This window comes from Pelobates fuscus, chromosome 7, assembly GCF_036172605.1.
Source record: "Pelobates fuscus isolate aPelFus1 chromosome 7, aPelFus1.pri, whole genome shotgun sequence".
Lineage (NCBI taxonomy): Eukaryota > Metazoa > Chordata > Amphibia > Anura > Pelobatidae > Pelobates > Pelobates fuscus.
In genome coordinates, this window is record NC_086323.1 from 58,067,747 (window position 1) to 58,084,930 (window position 17,184).

A 17,184-nucleotide genomic window follows, 5' to 3' on the forward strand; every position below is an offset into this window, starting at 1 on the left:
TCAACATACATATAAAAAATTGAAATCAGATCCCACTAAGGAAGTCCAAAGGAAAATAGAGGATGTACTAAATACAGGAGTAATTGCAGGATATATAGATCCCTCAACGGCGGACTATCTGTTCAACAAAACTCCGAAGATTCCAGTTATTTACACAATCCCCAAAATGCATAAGGATCCAACACACCCCCCTGGACGGCCTATCGTCTCTGCGGTGGGAGGTGTGTTGGAACCTATAGCAAAATGGTTGGATATACTTTTCAAACAATCGATCGCTCAATTAAAAACATGCATCAAGGACACTCCGTCTTTAATAAAGGAATTGTCATCAATACAGTTGGGGCACCTTCCAATAGTGCTTATTACAATGGACGTAAAAAGTCTTTATACTGTTATACCACACAATCAAGGGATCGAAGCTATGAGGCAAGTCCTAACACACTCTGAAGTGTATAATGGTCCTCCAATCGAATATATATTACATCTACTGGAGCTGGCATTATCTAATAATTATTTCAGATTTGAAGAAGATTGGTACATGCAGAAAGCGGGTACTTCTATGGGGGCGGCAATGGCCCCCATGTACGCTAACGCGTTTATGTACATTTACGAAACAACCCACATTCTACCAGAGTATGGGGAAAATTTTTTAAAGTTTTTTAGGTTCATCGATGATTTGTTCATAATTTGGACCGTAACGGAACAAGAAGCTCAAGATATGGTGACAAACCTTAATAAGATGGAGAGCCCGATACAATTTACAGCAGAGATCAGTAAGGAGAAAGTACATTTCCTAGATCTACACATTTGGATTAAAGAAAATAATATACACTATTCATTGTACACGAAGCCCACTGATCGGAACACGATCCTCCATGCACAAAGTGCGCATCCTGATAAATTAAAAACCTCATTGCCTAAGGCACAGTTCCTAAGGACCATACGTAACAACTCCGATGAGCAAATAAAAGATGAACAATTACAACAGATGAAGGTCAAATTCTTAAATCGAGGGTACAACATTAAACAAGTGGAGATAGCATTGGAACAGGCGAGACACCCAGTCCCCAAGATTCCTTCGATAATGCAGAATCGACTGTTTTGCCCATTGACGTATAATGCAGCATCAGAAAAATTATCTAAAATCGTTAAAAAAAATTGGAACATGCTAGCACGGGATACAACATTACCAAATATTTTCCATCAAGAACCAATGATTAGTTATAAACGGAACAAAAATCTTCGTGACATATTAGTCAGGACAGATCCAGTGCATAGTTATGCACGGACCAATAAAATCCAACAAAGAGGAAGCATAAGATGCCTTGGATGCGTTACGTGTAGCCACATGATCCCGGCTAGGACTTTCAATCATCCTCATACGAACAAGACATACACAATCAACTATACCATTACCTGCAAGACTCCGTTTGTAATATATAAGCTGAATTGCCCCTGCGGGCTATCATATATAGGCAAGACGGAAACACCTTTATGTGAACGTATAAGAGGACATAGATCCAATATACGTACAGCTTACAGAGACGGGCACAGTGATAAACCTGTTGCCAAACACTATTTGGAAAAGGGACACTCCTTAACAGCACTCAAATTTACAGCAATAGACCATATCCCGGAACTACGCAGAGGAGGGGATAGAGGCAAGCTGTTATTGAATAAAGAAACACATTGGATCTTCACACTGGACACAGTCCACCCGAAGGGACTGAATGAACTATTAACATATCATTCTTTTTTGTAAATGAAGTTAGCAATTCTCCCGCTTTGTATATAATTGGTTTTAAAGTTATATTTTGGATTTCATTTGGAGTTATCTGGGGATACTATATGGTTATAATGTTTCAAGTTAGGGGTAAAAGCCTCAACAATTGACCAGGTAGCAAAGTAAGCACGGTCAGCTAATTAAACTTCAAGGAGAGTTTCCTTTTTTTAAAAAATATTATGGAAGGAAATACCTAGTTGGAAAAGAATAAGAGAAGGGGACATAATCCCAACAACCAAGTAATTAGAATTTAATAGTATGATCTAGGAAGTACTCCAAGCATGTGTACATATATACATAGGTATAGCAAGGGTGCAGATAGGGATATGGAGGATTAATATATATGGGAGTTCCCACTGAGGTCACTGTCCAATATTTGTATTATATGAACACAGTACATAAGCTATATTATTATAGGCACATAATATATTAATCAAGCATATACTAGTGCTTGAATTTATACACTTTTTACACGATTAAATTCATATTTGTGCATTTTTTCAATATTGCACATACTATTATCATATCTTTTGAATATATTAGTGTACATATGACACAAATCAAGCATATATTAGTGCTTGAATTTACATAGTTTTTTTACACAATTTGTATTTGTATTTATATTTGGGTATTTTTACAGTGCACATATTATTATTACATGATTATATTTTTGTATATATTAGTGTAAATACATTTTTTATCATTATTTCAACTAGGTAATTTGGCACATACATAGAATTTAAACAACGGATATTTCACTATAGATCAACACCAGAATATACGGTTTATTGTATACAGTTTATTGTGTACATAAATACATAGCATAGTTAATGTCACTAGATAATCACGTTAACAATCGTTGTTAGAATGATATAGTGGATAGGTAATCGCTTAAGAGGACTGAAAGGTCCAAAACTATCTGGAACCTCCCTTAACCTTATTGCTTTCTTTGTGTATGTATACGAAATCGAAATATTTTAAATTAATTCAATGTTGTAGGGTGTTCCGCTGAATTAGGCTGTTATTCCGATTCTGTCTCCAATATGTAGAAACCCAACTGTTTTATATCTACAGCGGGTCACCAAGGAGATAGTATACGTGTTCCCTAGACAACGACGGCAAGTCACGTTCACACGTGAGGGGCTGACGTTTAGGAAGCGATAGGCTGGTAGCGCGCAGGCGCACACGAGAGGGGAGAACGCCGATTTCAGCGGAGCACACCTGGGGTAAGTCAGTAAATTATGTTATTTGGGGGGGTATATATGTGAGTATGTTGTATGTTTTAATTGTCAGTCTATCCTGAGGAAGGTCCCTGTGTGGACCGAAACGTCGTTATATTTGATGCAATAAAGAAATTTTCAATTTGAAGGACCGAGAGTGCTGTTCCAGACCGCTGTTTACATAGATATATATATATATACCATTTCATTCTAAGTGTATTTTGATATATATATATATATATACACGTGTGTAATTTAATTATAAGTGTATTTTTATATTAATATATGTACATATTAATATAAAAATACACTTAGTATGACATTATATATATGATACATAGGCATATTTTATATAGCTATAATATATGTCTATATATCAAATATATACACACATACCTAATAATTTTTATTTTTTTTAACATTAACATTTTTTTTATTTTTTTATTTTACACTTGCAGGGAGACTGCCTGTCAGCACAGGCAGTCCCCCTGCAGGCAGACACTGTCTGTTGAGCGATCACATGGCCCCAGGTGTCCTAATCTGCCGAGGGGATACTCTCTGGGCTGCAGGCAGTCTCCCCACACCGGGACTAACGCCGATCGCCGACGGGGAAACGACGGCGATCGGGTAAGTACATATTACCGTTAGGACGGTTCAGGACCGCCACCAGTCGGCAAGGCAAAAATGCCGATGACGGTCCTAAACCGTCCTAGGTCCTGAAGGGGTTAAAGGAAGACTCCAAGCACCATAACCACTTCATATCACTCATCACGGCTCTATACCGCTTGAGTGGGTTCTGTTTATTCCATAATATTAGTTCTATTATTGTACTTTGTTATGATACAATCTGTCTTTATTATCTCACAGAAAGTATACATTTTGTTAAGAGATATATTTAGGGGTATTATTATTGCACTCTCTTGTTTACTGTATATACCTTTTATTTTGTATAAATTCATATATTTTATCAATGTATTATTATAGCGTAGAAATGAGAGGTATAAACAAAATATGTGAATAAAATATAATCCAGACCCTTGCTAGGTATTTTATCATACTAAGGTCCATAATCTCATTATCTTCAGAGATAGCATGTTGTTTAGTCACTGGAACTGGACCATGGGATGGTAAAAGTCCCAGAAATAACTAAATAATATAAAAAGAGAATATTACTCAGAGTTTCTTGTTTGTTTGTTTTTTCCTATACTTCAATTTCATTAAAGGACCACTATAGGCACCCAGACCACTTCAGCTCACTGAAGTGGTCTGGGTGCCAGGTCCCTCTAGTTTTAATCATGCAGGTGTAAACATAGCAGTTTCAGAGAAACTGCTATATTTCACTGAGGGTTAATTCAGCCTCTAGTGGCTGTCTCACTGACAGCCGCTAGAGGCGCTTCCGCGATTCTCATTTTGAAAATCACAGTGAGAAGACGCTGGACGTCCATAGGAAAGCATTGAGTAATGCTTTCATATGGGCTGTTTGAATACGCGCGCGGCTCTTGCCACGCATGTGCATTCGGATCTGACGTTGGCAGGGTGAGGAGAGGTCACCAGCGCCGAGGGAGCCTGGCGCTTGAGAAACGTAAGCCGGAGGGGGGCCCTGAGGGTGGGGGAGACCTAATTACCATATAGTGCCAGGAAAACAAGTTTGTTTTCCTGGCACTATAGTGCTCCTTTAACCCCTTAAGGACACATGACATGTGTGACATGTCATGATTCCCTTTTATTCCAGAAGTTTGGTCCTTAAGGGGTTAAGCAAGATCAGCAGATAATAATAGGTTCTACTAGAGGAATGTTCAAATCGTTGCTCACTGCTCAGTGATTTCACAGATACAGAGATTGCACTGTTACAAATACTAACTACAGGCGTACAATAGCCCTTTGTAAAAAAAAAATAACACCACCTGGAAACTAGCTTAATGCCTTTTTTTTTTCTTCAAACAAATATTCTGCTTTATTGTTGGAAAATAATCACTGAGGAGCATTGCAATATGGAGGAAGTCAAAAGACAACATTTCGTCTAAGTGGGCAAGCTCTCTCGTGCAATGTTTCTATCTATTTAAAATTTATTTTGGATTTATTATTGGGGGGGAAAAAAATGTCTGTTGACCATTAGCACATAAAGGATAGTGGATGAATTATGTGCTTGGTTTTGAACTAGAAACTAGTAAAGAATTAGCTTTCACCTAAAATCTGAACTCCCTTGTAGGCTGAACAACTTGACTGACAGTAGCAGGAGAGAGTGGAGAGTGTTTAGGCACTCAGATTCAATGCAGATATTGGGGACAGGCAAACAAAACAGGAAGTAAAGCTGGACCAAAGTCCAGAATAAGCATTTAGTGTCCAGTCCTCAATGCCAGATGCAGTGCAGTGTCAAGAAAAATAAGACTGGGACCATGTCAGCATGGGCGTAGGAAACCCCAAAAATCTGGCGGGATAGCATTTTTACTCGCCGGGTATATTCTTGTTCCGTAAACTAGGAGTTGTTTATCCCATTGTACAGCGCTACGGAATTTGCAGTCGCTAAATAAATGATTAAATAATAACATTAAAGGGTCACTACAGGGAAGGGGTTTTACTTACCCGGATACAGCGCCGGGATCCTCATGATGCCGCGCCCCCTATTTCGTCAAAATGACGAAATAGGAGGGGGCGGAGCAGGGAGCAATAAAACGCTTCTATTCAGAAGCGTCATTGCTCTCTGGTGCGCATGCGAAGCTTTGCCGCACATGCGCAGATACTTCATAGGGCGGCATTCATGTCTTGACTAGGAAGCACCTCTAGTGGCCATCTGAGTGTCCACTAGAGGTATTCCTCATCAGTAATGTAAATACTGCCTTTTTACGAAATGGCAGTGCTTACATTAAAAAGCCTGTAAAGACATGCTATAGACACCAGAACTACTACGTTTAGCTGTTGTGGTTCTGGTGACTATAGTGTCCCTTGAATATAGAGAGGAAAAAATAATCATCACAAATGTAAGAAATAAAATATCTGTATCATTATTCTAAAAATTATTTTAAAAAAATAAAAATAAATGCACATTCCTAGCTTAATTTTAAGCACGACATATGATACAAACATTTTGTACTTTGCAGATTACTTTTTATATTTTTTTATACATATACAGATTGTGTAATACTGCCCCTGACTTAGGGTGACCAGATTTCCTAACTGCCATTCAGTGACACTGTCAGTAATGCATTCCATACATTTTACTACCCGTCTCTACCCCTTCCATTTATATTAGAACCCCACCTACCCCTTCCATGAATATTAGAACCACCCCTACCCCTCCCATGAATATTAGAATCACCCCTACCATTTCCATGCACAAAAGAACCCCACCTACCCCTTCCACGCATTTTAACCCCCCTACCCCTTCCATGCATATTAGTACCCCCTAACCCCTTCCATGCATATTAGAACCCATCCTACCCCTTCCATTCATATTAGTACTCCCCTAACCCCTTACAATATTTTTTCTACCTCCCCCCTCCTCCCATCCATATTAGTAGCCCCCCTAAACCCTTCCAATTATTTTTCTACCTATCCCTCTCCCCCTATCCTTATTAGTAGCCCCCCTAACCCTTTCCAATTATTTTTCTACCTACCCCTCCCCCATCCATATTAGTAGCCCCCCTAAACCCTTCCAATTATTTTTCTACCTTTGTCCCCCCTTTTACCTGACATAGCAGGGGGACCTCTGGACGTCCAGCAGGCGCAGTGTCAGACTGAGCGCCGGGTAGTCACGTGACACCCGGCCAGGGCCGGTGCAAGGATTTTTGCCGACCTAGGCAAAAGTAAAGTTTGCCGCCCCCCCATGTGACATCACAATGCCCCACCCATTTGATATGCCATGTTAACTAACGCCAGTGCTGGAGTGCTGCCGTATTTACATTAAAAGGCCTGCAGGGACAGGCTATAGACACCAGAACCACTACATTAAGCTGCAGTGGTTCTGGGGACTATAGTGTTTCTTTAATGTGAGGCAAATTAGAGATTAGTGCCACAAATAATATGCTAGATTGCCTACTTACAACCAGATGAGGATGATGATGGGCTCTAGCTGCAGTCTGGCTCCACTGGTCTGGTGTAGAACAGGCTCTCTGGAGGCTGTTTGTAACTGTGGTCACAAAAATCTATGTGGCAGCTCCATTTTTTGGGGGCCCTTTACACAGCTCAAGGTCTGGGTCCCAGGGTCCACCTTCATGTTCCACCAATGAGTTTGTTCACAGGGGGTGGAGTGTGTAATGGATGTCCTGATATGTGTGTAAGGAATGCATTGTGTGTTTCTGTGTGTGTAAGGGTTGCATGATTGTGTGATTGTGTGTGTGTGTGATGGATGTAAATCTCTCTCCCTCGTCACTCACTTTCTCCCCCCTCCCTTGTCACTCCCTCCCTCCCTCCCTTGTCACTTTCTTTCTCCCCCTCCCTCCCTCCCTCCCTCCCTTGTCACTTTCTTTCTACCCCTCCCTCCCTCCCTTGTCACTCTCTTTCTACCCCTCCCTCCCTCCCTTGTCACTCTCTTTCTACCCCTCCCTCCCTCCCTTGTCACTCTTTCTCCCCCTCCCTTCCTTGTCACTCTCTTTCTCCCCCTCCCTCCCTCATCACTCTTTCTCCCCCTCCCTCCCTCATCACTCTTTCTCCCCCTCCCTCCCTCCCTTGTCACTCTTTCTCCCCCTCCCTCCCTCCCTTGTCACTCTTTCTCCCCCTCCCTCCCTTGTCGCTCTTTCTCCCCCTCCCTCCCTTGTCACTCTTTCTCCCCCTTCCTCCCTTGTCACTCTTTCTCCCCCTCCCTCCCTTGTCACTCTTTCTCCCCCTCCCTCCCTTGTCACTCTTTCTCCCCCTCCCTCCCTTGTCACTCTTTCTCCCCCTCCCTCCCTTGTCACTCTCTTTCTCCCCCTCCCTCCCTGTCAATTCCCCCCCCCCCCCCATCTCTATTGTAGCTCCCTGTATTATCAGCGGGTACAGGGAGCTTTTGTTTCCTGTACCTGGCCGGATTAAAAGGAAGTGCACACTTCCTGTTAGTCCGGCCGGGTACAGGAGGCAGATGCTCCCTGTACCCGTGGATCATACAGGGCTCGGCCATGCTACAGTGAGGGAGTGACAGGAGGGAGCACTGAGCGCTGCCTTCCTGTCAGCCCCTCTCCTCATGCTGCGCCCAGGCGGTGCGCCCTCATGGACGCACCAGCCCGGGCAAAGCTGCAGCCGCCTGAGGCTCTCTACACCACTGAGTGTAGCGTTGCTGAGCGGAGCACGGTACAGGAGCTTCTGTTTCCTGTACCTGGCCAGACTGACAGGAGGTGCTCACTGAGAGAGCACTCCCTGTCAGTCCGGCCGGGTACAGAAAACTGAAGCTCCTGTAGGGGATCTGTTCCTCTCGGCAATGCAACAATAGAGGTAAGAGGCACAGCAGGAAGGGGAGTGTGACCACTAAAGGGGTGGGGGGTGCACCAAGGGACAGGGAGGGAATGGGAGAGAAACACCAAGGGACAGGGAAAAGAGGGGGGAGGGGAGAGGAACACTAAGGTTACAGGGAAGGGAGGGGACCACTAATGGACGGGGAGGGGAGAGGGGCTGGTTAAGAGGCACATAGGTGAAGATGTTTTTTTGGGGGAGGGGGGCGGAAAAATGCATCTTTGCCTATGTACCCAAAAATCCTTGCACCGGCCCTGATTCCGGCTCCTGGCATTACTGTGGGTCGCACGAGGGAGCTGAGCAGAGTGCTCAGGGGAAAGTGCTCCCGCCCGCCCGGGAAACAACCGCCTGCTGCCCCGGGGGGGCCCAAAGGTGGCCAGCCGGCCAGCTCTTGGGCTCCCATAAAACGAGGCAAACAAGGTATTTGCCTGGGCATTTGTTTGCCACACACATCCCTGTGTGAATGAGTTAATTATATAATTAATTAATGAGATGGATACTCTCACCTGTGATGTTTTTGCTCGCTGTTTCGAATTTTGCATGTCCTGTTTGTCTATCCTCTATGATTACACCCTGTGCAGTATGATAAGTGTCAAGTGTTTTGCTTGTTTTTCTTTACACCATGTGCACTGATGAAGGTTTATTAAATACACCTTAAGCATACGGAGTGATTCCTTAATCTAAAGATTCCTAAAGTCATCTAAAAAAAAAAAATACCGGTTTCATACATAATTGCCGTGCAGTGACAGCCCATTACATGACAAACTAAATCAAGCAAAAATAAGCTAAATCCTAAATGATACAGACATTAATATTCATATACAATGTGAACATATAGAAACAACTGACTATCCACAAAAAAGGAAATTATTGTTAAAGGAAAAATGTCATCATTTTTATTAAATCTGAAAATAAAAGATTCATTATGATATACCCTTGCTTTGCATTACATTGTAATTAATATATTGTATTAAATGTAGATATGTTGGGGGCGTGGCTTGCCGGCGCATGGAGTGAGACGTGTTTTCCCGGAGCTCCGCGATCCCGACCCACATAGCTCCTATTATTAGCGAAACCACGCAGGTGAAATGGGGAAAACTAGGCGCCAGGGCACCCCAGGACCATCGGGCACTAGCCCATCGAGAAAACAGGCCGGCCCGATGGATGATTTTCTCTCCACACCCGACGCTTACCGAGCCACGCGGCAGGCAGACAAAATGGCGGCGGCATCCCCTGGTGCTGAGAGCGGAGCAGGCTCAGAGCCTAGCTCAGCAAGAGGGGAAACACTAACGCAAATCACGGCAGAACTGACGGCCATATCGGCTAATATGCTCACCAAGCAGGATAAAACTGCCATGGTAGCGGAACTGAGAGCGGCGATCCGTGAGGAGATACTAGAGGTGCGCAGGGACCTCACGGCCTTAGAGGAGCGTGTCACAGAGCTGGAGCATGAAAACATACAAGCTATACAACACTCCCAGGCAGCTGACCATGCCACTGCCAGGCAGGGCTCAGTGCTCCTAGAGCTCCGCAGGCAGGTGGAGGACTTGGACAACAGGGGCAGGCGGAATAATATCAGGATCAGAGGCATGCCCGAAGCTGAATCTGAAGACCTAGGCACTGTCCTCACGCAGCTTTTTACTCGTATACTGGGCGACAGAGCTCAGGATGACTACCACATCGAACGAGCACACAGGGCCTTGCGGCCCCCGAGAAGAGACGGCCTGCCCCGAGATGTGATCTGTTGCCTCCTCTCATTTCAGCTTAAAGAAGCCATTATGCAGGCAGCACGCACGCAGACCGTTACCTATCAGGACGCCCCGATTTCCTTATACCAGGACCTCTCGGCCCTCACTTTAGATGCACGGAGAGCCCTACGCCCTTTGACAAGCATCCTCCAGGAAAAACGCATCCCATACAAGTGGGGCTTCCCTTTTAACCTTCAGGCTAAGAAGGGCAACATGTGGTGCTCCCTGCGCTGGCCTAACGATATACCCAGCTTCCTGAGAGCCTTCAATCTACCGGCAGTCAACATCCGAAATTGGATCCTGGACCAGCCTTCGCCGCGTCCATCCCACCCCGAGGTCCCCGAGGCTCTCCGCAATCGACTTAGAAGAGACGCGCAACCTGCTCGCTGGGGGGGCCCTGCGGGCCCAGAAGAGTAACTGATGTTATCCCGTCGTCTTGGTCCCGCAGCAGCAGGAGCCGACCTGGGAAGGCCACCCCAGACGACGTTGATAACAGATAAGTTGCCTCATTCACATTTACACAAGAACACTTAGCTCATAACATGGGTGGGAACCGGGACATACCGCCGGCAGGGCCTCCCTACATATGTGGCAGTGTGAACAGTAGCGGCTTTTCCAAGGCTACATCTAGGCCCTTGCCGACTTTGGGTGGGGAACGGGTAAACGCCAACACCATCATTCATGGGACATTTGAGAGTCCATATTCCCTAACACCCCCTGCGGGCCAGCTCAGTTTGGACGATTGCACTCCTCCGCCTGGGGAATGGCCACCTTAATGTACGGCGGCAGTTTAGGGCCCAGCTTCACACGCTGCCCACGGAGGCCCACCAGTCTGAACTTTCGACACACACTTTGCAAGTGGACACCCACGGGGAAGATGAGACGTTTTATAATTGTATTTGGGCTGTATATGAATAATGCTCGGGGGCAAGGGCCTTTATTATACTATGGTGTGTCCCCTTAACCGACCTAGATGCGCCAGTTGCCCCACAGCAGGCGGTGGACCGTTAGGCCGGCGCCTGCGGTCTGGCGGCGCTGAATGGCGTTCGAATCCGGCTGTGTGTCTATTGCAGCGGGTGCGGCCCGGGGGCCGCGCTGTATCGCACGCACCACGTGCTGTCCTACCAACTACACTGTGGGAGGTGTCCCTATAATGCCGTGGCGGGTGGCGCGGTCCGCGGCTCCGGGGTCGCTCCTCCCCACCCCATGAGGCTCCTAAAAGTTAATGTATGTCAACTGTTATGTTTGGTCTTTTGATGTTCTGTTTCCGTTATGGTTAACTTTGACAGCTGAATTTTAGACAAGTACTGGCGGTCCGTGTTCAACCTGACCACTTATTACGGCCTCGGGGTCACCTCGCGGCCTGCAAAGTTAAGTCCCTATATCAAATTGGCCCCCCCCCCCCGTCAATTTATCAACTCCCCCGACCCGCGGTAGCGAGGCAGACACCTGTAGTCCCCCATATGGGGTGAAGTTGTCGCCCCTTATCGGGCCCCCCAGGGCATGGTGCCAACAGTGTGGAGCCGCTATATGAGCCCCCCCCACTAAACAAACAAGCAGTCTTAGAGGCCTAGACACTGCACAGGGCTCCATGCCTCAAACGCCATCCTCAAGCGGAATTCTTAGTTGGGCGGGAAATGGCTCAGCGGGGGGACCCCGGGACCGACTACCTTAATGAACACTGTTAAGTTGTATGCAAACTGCCTAATGTTGTTGGGGTACGCTGATGGCGTGAGGTGGCAGCACTCTCACAGCCAAGACTCAAACGCCCCAACCCAGATGGTACCCCTCCTCTGCCCTGCCTATACCATTGCTCTGGCACTCCGCCACGTGAACTCCCATCCCCCAGACGCCTAATAGACGAGATGAACGCCCCATGACGTGGGTCGAGGGAGAGCGGGCACCGTTCTCCTTAGACGAACCTCTCCTACCGGACTTCTTCATCCCCCAGCAACCGACCCATCTGTAGATCAGGTCACCCTCACACGACCTAGGGTCTTAGTTGCCTAACCCTCTGAAGCCCGTGACGGGCCAGGACCTCTATACAGGGACAGTACCCTTACCTCTCCCCCCCATCTCCCCTCCTACACCCCCCTCCACCCCTTCGTCTCCCTCCCCCCACCCCCACCCCTGACAGCCATGGCGACCACTTTTGCCCCCACTCCTTTGACCCTATTCTCGCACAATATTCGAGGTCTTAATTCCCCCGAAAAACGGCGACAACTGCTGAGAACCTTATGGTCACACAGAGCCTCGATAGCGTTTCTGCAAGAAACGCACCTCAAAGGAAACGAGGCCCCCCAGATACGGGATAGATGGTACCCATTGGGATTTTATGCCAACAACCCGGACTCCAAACGCTCGGGTGTGGCTATTATTTTCGCCAATACAATCCCGATCGAGAACACTGCTTCGCAAGCAGACCCACAGGGGAGGTTTTTATTTGTAAAGGGCGTAATTGCAGCTCATAAGTACACCTTCGCCACGATCTATTGCCCCAACAAGGGACAACACCGATTCCTGACAAAAACCTTGACACAATTGGAGAGGTTCCGAGAGGGAACCCTGATACTAACTGGCGATCTTAACATCCCGTTGGATCCCCGGATGGATACATCCGTGGGAACCAGTACCATCCCCGCACATTGTTTAAGGCAAGCCAAACAAGCTCTGGGAAAATCGGGTCTAGTCGACTGCTGGAGGGTGGCGCATCCCGACGCTAAAGACTACACATGCTATTCCGCGGTACACAATAGATATAGCCGGATAGACTACATCTTCCTCGCCCAAGAATTCCTCCCCTTCCTCCTCACATCCAACATTGGGATACAACATGACTCGGACCATGCCCCAGTACTCATAACACTTAAATCTCCGCTCTTCAAACCTCGAGAACGTCACTGGAAACTCAATGAAAGTGTAATGGGGGACCCTACCTTCACCACCCAAATCGCACAGACATTGACGCATTATTTTGCTGACAACGACAGCCCCGACGTGGCCCCCCTCACGGTATGGGAGGCGCATAAATGTGTGATCCGGGGACACTTTATCAAACTTTGCACCCAACGCAAGAAAGACCGCGCCACGCAGATCCAGACACTGACACGTACAATAACGGACTTAGAGACGCAGCATAAACAGGACCATACAGACGATACCTACCGCCTTCTCACCGACCAGCGTAGACAGCTCAGGGATTTACTTTCACAGAATTTGTTGCACACTATCCGAAAGTCCAATAGACATTTTTATGAATTCTCCAACAAATGCGGGAGAATGTTGGCCCGCACCCTGACACAGAGGCATAGACAACAACATGTACATTAGATAGGGGGCAGGGATGGGACGGTGAAACGGGCCCCATCGGACATCTTACAAGCTTTCAGGCTCTTTTACGCGGATCTGTACAATATTGACGCGACCTCGCACCGTACGGACCCTTCCCTGCACCAGCATAAGATTGAGGCGTTCCTCTCCGAGTACGTGGGACGTAAGGTCCCAGAAGACGTAGCCGAGGACTTGAACCGCCCGATCACTGAGGAGGAACTTGCCGCCGCCCTTAAACAATCTAAGTCCAACAAGGCCCCAGTGTCAGGATCGGGACAGGGATCCAACACGCAGAGTACAAAGAGTGGAAAGGTACGTATACCGGGCCTTAGAATGGCCGGACTAACGTACCGAGAGTAAAGAATAGTCAGAGACAAGCCGAGGTCGAGGGAACGAGAAGACAGATAAGCGAGAGACAAGCCGGGTCAAGGGATAACAGAGAAGCAGGGTAGTACAACGAGCCGAGTCAAAACCAATAGAGCAAACTAGAATACCAGAGCACTGAGTGACTAGACAAGCTAGAACCACGACAGGGCAATGAGCTGAAGTAAGGAGTAAGCTTAAATACCCTGGCTCTGGATGGAAATCACGCCTCTGACAAGTACCGATTGGATATCGGACACTTGAGTGACAGATTGCTCGTGATAGCGTCATGACGTCACGTATTGAGCGTCCTGCTAGAAAAGGACGTGGATTCCTCGCGGCCGGTGTTTAAGTGACTGGATGAACCGCGAGGAACGGAGGAAACAGCTCGCCTGGACGGATAAACCACCAAGTCTCTACCTCCCTTAGAGGTAGAGGCCTCAGGTACCCTGACAGTACCCCCCCTCTCAGATACGCCCACCGGGCGGAATGAACCGGGGCGAGATGGGAAGCGGAGGTGAAATGCTCTGCGAAGGCGAGAAGCATGGACGTCCTCCTGAGGTACCCAACTCCTCTCCTCAGGACCATATCCCCTCCAGTTGACCAGATATTGCAATTTTCCCCTTGAAATTCTGGAGTCAATGATGGAGCTGACCTCGTACTCCTCCCGACCCTCCACCTGAACAGGACGAGGCGAGGGGACCTTAGAGGAGAATTTGTTGCAAATGAGGGGTTTCAACAAGGAGACATGAAAAGAGTTAGGAATGCGTAAGGCAGGTGGCAGAGCAAGGCGATACGCAACCGGATTGATACGAGTGAGAACCCTGTAAGGACCTATGTAGCGAGGAGCAAATTTCATAGATGGAACTTTTAGGCGAATATTCTTGGTACTCAACCATACCCTATCCCCAGGAACAAAAACAGGAGCCGCTCTTCTATGTTTGTCAGCGTGTTTCTTGAACAGCGAGGAACTATGTAATAGAATTTGCCGAGTCTGATCCCATAATTTCTTCAGGTTGGCGACATGATCATCAACCGACGGTATCCCCTGAGAAGAGGAAACCGAAGGAAAAATCGAAGGATGAAAGCCATAGTTCATGAAGAAAGGGCTAGAGCGAGTTGAATCGCAAACAAGGTTATTGTGTGCGAACTCCGCCCAAGGAATCAGACCGACCCAATCGTCCTGGTGTTCGGAAACAAAGCAACGCAGATACTGTTCGATCTTTTGATTAGTACGTTCAGCAGCTCCGTTAGACTGAGGGTGATAGGCAGAGGAGAAGTTCAATTTGATGCCCATTTGAGAACAAAAGGATCTCCAGAAACGTGAGACAAATTGAGAACCTCTATCAGAAACAATCTCTGAAGGAATCCCATGTAGGCGAAAAACCTCTCTCGCAAAAATCTCCGCCAATTCAGGAGAAGTCGGAAGTTTAGGTAATGGCACGAAATGGGCCATCTTAGTAAATCTATCCACCACCGTGAGAATAACAGTCTGTCTCTTGGAAGCAGGCAAATCAACGATAAAGTCTATGGACAAACAGGACCAAGGTTTCTCAGGAATGTCCAAGGGGTGTAACAGGCCACATGGAGATGCATGAGGTAGTTTAGTCTTGGCACAAGTCTCACAAGCTGCGACGAACTCCTCAATATCTTTTCGAAGTGAAGGCCACCAGAAATCCTTGGATATCAGAGAGTATGTCTTGCGAATACCAGGATGACCAGCTATTTTACTTTCATGAAAACATTGTAAGAGCTCCAGTTGAAGTTCAGGAGGAACAAAGTTTCTTCCCTCAGGAGTGTTTCCGGGAGCTAGATGTTGTGACTTCAAGATCTGGTCAAGTAGCGGAGAATGAATTTTGAGACTGGTATTAGCAATAATATTGCATTTGGGTACAATGGAGGACAAAAGTGGTTCAACTGAAGCAGAGGGTTCATATTGGCGAGATAGCGCATCAGCTTTAGAATTCTTTGACCCAGGTCTGTAAGTCAGAACGTAATTGAAATGGGTAAGAAACAACGACCAACGAGCCTGCCTGGAGGACAGACGCTTGGCCTCTCCGATATAGGACAAGTTTTTGTGGTCTGTCAGAATGGTAACAGGATGTAATGTACCTTCCAATAAATGTCTCCATTCTTTCAAAGCCTTGATAACCGCTAGTAATTCTCTGTCACCAATGTCATACCTGCTTTCAGTACCGGTCAATTTTTTAGAGAAAAATCCACATGGATGTAATGGCTTATCAACACCCAACCTTTGAGATAGAACAGCACCTAAACCAGTCTCTGATGCGTCTACCTCAAGCAAAAAAAGGCAGAGAAGTGTCAGGGTGAACTAAAATTGGAGCGGAAGCGAAAAGCTCCTTGAGAGTCTTGAACGCAAGGAGAGCTTCAGTAGTCCAATTCTTAGTATCAGCCCCCTGTTTGGTCATGTTAGTGATAGGTGCAATAATGGAAGAATAGCCCTTAATAAAGCGCCTATAATAATTGGAAAAACCAATAAATCTCTGTATGGCTTTAAGACCTGTGGGTAAAGGCCACTCTAGAATGGATTGGAGCTTATCCGGATCCATCTTAAATCCCTCCCCAGAGATCACATAGCCGAGAAAGGTTACCTGGGTTTGATCAAAGCTACATTTCTCCAACTTGCAGTACAAGCCATGCTGGAGAAGCTTGTGCAAAACCCTCCTGACTTGCTTGTGATGAATCTCAATCTCACTAGAATGAATGAGTATATCATCTAGGTATACAATGACGCAATCTTGCTGGAATTCCCTAAGAACCTCATTTATCAGATCCTGGAACACAGCTGGCGCATTGCATAACCCAAAAGGCATAACAGTATATTCATAGTGACCATATCGAGTATTGAATGCCGTCATCCACTCATGTCCCTGCTGGATTCTCACCAAGTTATATGCCCCTCTGAGGTCTAACTTGGTGAAAATTGTAGAGCCCTTCAAACGATCGAAGAGTTCGGTGATCAAGGGAATCGGGTAGGCATTTTTAATGGTTATCTTATTCAAGCCTCGATAATCAATACAAGGTCTCAAAGAACCATCTTTCTTTTTAACAAAAAAAAATCCAGCCCCGGCAGGGGAGGAGGACCTCCTGATGAATCCCTTGTCTAAATTCTCGTGAATATATTCCTCTAGGACTGAGTTCTCCTTTATAGATAATGGGTATACATGACCTCTGGGAGGCATGGTACCAGGGAGTAGGTTAATTTTGCAATCAAAGGACCTGTGTGGGGGTAAGGTATCGGCTTTCTTTTTGTCAAATACTGCCTTTAAATCTAGATACTGAGGCGGAATTTGTGTTT